Genomic DNA, 3,634 nt, shown 5'->3' on the forward strand with positions numbered 1-3,634 from the left:
CCAGTGACGCTCATAGTGAGCGTTAAAGGCTTCGAGGGGAAGGATGGAGAGAATTCCCTGCTCTGGGTGAGAGAGGTCGAGATGGCCACCGCATCTCACCATGCTCCAGACCGAGCAACAACGCGTGGCGCTAGCCATTTCAAAGCTAGGTGGTCGAGCGCGAAAATGAGCACTAACGTGCGGCACTTCGGTCGAAGCTGCGTTTCCTCCTGGACGGAGCTGAAATTGTAGCTCTCACAAGTGTTCTCGCCGCCTAACCAGGAATATCGCGTGCGATCGCGTTTTCTTGCCACCCGACAGGGCGACAAGGACTTAATGGACTTTGTCCAAGAGATGCGTACTCTCATTTCCGGGATGGCAGCAAATCTCCTTCTTAGGGCGGTCACAGTGACCGTCTTTATGGAAGGCCTCCGCATTGGCGTGACCAGAAAAGAAAGTCTTCCGTGTGAATCCATCTTCATTTGAAAAGGCGGTAAATGTTGCATCGAATGCCGAATTCAATTTCAAGTCGGCACGACTTAGCTGGAATGCACACTCCAACAGCTCGTCGAGAGGGCCTATGCCCATAGATCTCAGCTATGCAGAGGACGAGGGAGCAGAGCTCCGAGCTGTTGGTCAGCACACAAACACACGACGGCGTTTTGTCTGCGGAGACACCCGTGACCTTCGGAACGGTTGCCCTCTGCGCAAGGCGCGTCACGATTCTTCGAGCCATCGCCCCAATGCCTTCCAGTCTGGTTCGTCGCGGGGAAACGACACCACCCAGTAGGCGCGGGGCGACCTACAGGGGAAGAACTAGGTTCTGTTGAGCCTCAGGGCAGCCCCGGAGAGCTCTGTGCTCTTGAACACGGAACGTGTATGCAAACCGGGCTTGCTGGTCGTGAAGGCGACCGTAATGGGGTTCGAAAAGCCATGGAAGATCCTCATCGATTCTGGGGCGTCGAGCAATTATGCTCAACGCTCCACGATGGAAGAAAGTCAGCTGTATGCTGAGGCGCTGAATGCGCGGTTGGGTGATATCGTCACTGTTTGCCTAGCGACGGGGACACGTGTCACGGTCCCGAAGGTCCATGTGGGCTTTGGAGTCAAGTTTCTTGTCCTTGATAGCGTGAAACCCTGTCTAGACTTACACTTGGATGCAAGGTATGACCTCATCCTAGAAATGGCATGATTGGAACACCGTGAGCCATAGATTGATTGGAGGTCAAAGACCTTGGGCGCTACGTTCACGTCTCCTGGTGGGGCTTTGGCGAGTCATGAACCCACCTCTGCTAGGAGCAAAAGCGCTATTGGCGAGCGCACTGGACCGAGATAGACATTGGCATATCCGAGTTGGTAGACACGAACTGTTCATTGTACAGGAGTCCCGAGCGTGGATCGAGGGTTGATTGTGGAGTAGCACGTAACCCACTGAGCGCTTCTCAAGGTTTGGAGCTGTCGCTGCATATCATGCGTGACAAGGTCGGCCAAGGGCCGAGGCATCGAGGACGATGCCCCCGTGATGCACGTGAAGTGGCACGTAAACCACTGAGCGCTGCTTGAGTATCAAAAGCAGTCGCTGCATGTCATGCATGATATGGTCGGCCAAGGACCGAGGCATCGAGGGTGAGGCCCCCGTGATGAACGTGAAGCGGCACGTAAACCACTAAGCACTGCTCTCGTTGCGAAGCAGTCGCTGCATGCCATTGATGGTGTGGTCGGACAGAGTCCGAGGAATAGGCGGCCCTTCAGATGCGCGTGGAATGGCAAGTTGTCCACTGGACGAAGACTGCGGTGTAAGCAGCTCTTCGTCGGATGTTGTAGAAAACATCGGAACTCCAAAGGATCGGACAATGAGTGTGACACCAAACGACGCGGATTGCGTGTTCACCCTGGTCTAATAGAGACATAGAATCTCTGTGCAGAGGCAACGGCGACGCCGTATGCTGGCTGCAAGACGCCGGGCGTCATCGCTGATCCCGGGTGTGTCTACCGTGGACGACGGTGCACAGTTGTACACCCTCGACAACGGCATGACGGGAGAGGAAGATGGCGACGTTCGCCTCGAGGCTATGCGTGCAGTAGATGCTCTTCTTGGGCTGGACGAGATGTCCCTTGAAAGTTCGGCAGTCCCTTGAAGGCAGGCGATTTGGCCAATGTGGTCATTGTACGACCGGACGAGGGGATAAAATCTTCATCGTTTCTGGATGAAGCCGTCTTGAAGGACACCAAGGAGTGCTGAACGCACGAAGTGGATCGTCGATCCTACGGAATCCCTTCGATCCGTACTATCCTTTGATAAATAAATTTCAAGACGCCGTCTCAAAAGACCCGCCTTCGGTCCTACCTCCGGACTGCTGTGTGCGTCTTGAGATCGACCTGGTTCCGGGAACCAAATGCTGCGTAACACGCTGATGGCCCCTGCCCAAGGAGCAATGCGACGTCATTGACGCCTTTTTCCGTGCGAAGCACAACGCAGGGATGATACGTTAGAGCAAGTCTCCCCATTCGACACCCACGTTCTGTGTTCGGAAGCCGAACGGCAAGTGGCGTATCGTTCATGCTTACAATACGCTCAATGCTGCCACCATTCCGGCACAAATGTTAATTCCTAGAAAGGATGTTTTTCATAATGTAAGGCGTACAGTGCACTCGACTTGGTTGATAATTATTACTAATTGCTCATGAGAGCGAGTGATATTTCGCTGACAGCGGTGAGCACTCCGAGCGGCATAATCCGGGAGTGCTGGTGATGTCATAAGGGCTCTCAAATGCACTAGCAACATTAAACCGTCTTGTGACGCAGTTGTTCAGGCCCCCCAAGGCGTACGCACAGACATACTTTGACGACATTTTCGTTCATAGTTGTGCCGAGCACGGGAGGACAGATGAGGAGAATCACATCGTCCATCTAAGAGTGGTGCTCAAGTGCATGCGCACGAACAAGCTGTACGCCAATGCAGACAAGTGCATCGTTGGAGCAGAAGAGATTCTCTTTTTATGGTGTTTCATTGGGAAGCGTGGCCTCCGACCGAATCCCGCTAAGGACAAGGCCATTGTAGACTGGCCGCTTCCAAAGAAACAAAAGGACTTGCGTTAGTGGCTTGGTCTCGCCAACTACTTGCACAAATGTAGCGTAAATTACGCAGAAATGGCCCGGCCATTATCCTATATCCTTAAAAGGATGCGGAATGGTGTTGGAACACCGAACATCAGGAGGTTTTTGACGGGGTCAAAGACAGCCTCCTGCATGCACCAACACTGGCGCTACCAGACCCTAATCGTCCTTTCAGTGTCGTATGTGACGCTTCGGACTTTGCCATCGGCTGTGCACTGCTGCAAGCAGACGCCGAGGGGCGAGATCGAGTAATCGCGTTCAAATCTCGATAGCTCAAAGCAGCAGAGAAGAACTACCCAGTTCATGACTAGGAGCTACTTGCGATGAAGTATGCACTTGTCAAGTCTAGGGTCCACCTGCTCGGTCCAAGTCGTTTGTGATCTACACAGATCATACGTCGTTACGCACTACGACTCAGTCGCCCCACCTCTCGCAGAGGATGGATTGATGGCTATTCTTTTTTCGGAAGATAACTTCGAGGTGAAGTATAAGCCGGGAAAGCAGAATGCTTCGGCTGATGCGATGTCACGCAGACCA

Source organism: Plasmopara halstedii, assembly GCF_900000015.1.
Source record: "Plasmopara halstedii genome assembly, contig: Scaffold_194, whole genome shotgun sequence".
NCBI classification, from domain to species: domain Eukaryota; phylum Oomycota; class Peronosporomycetes; order Peronosporales; family Peronosporaceae; genus Plasmopara; species Plasmopara halstedii.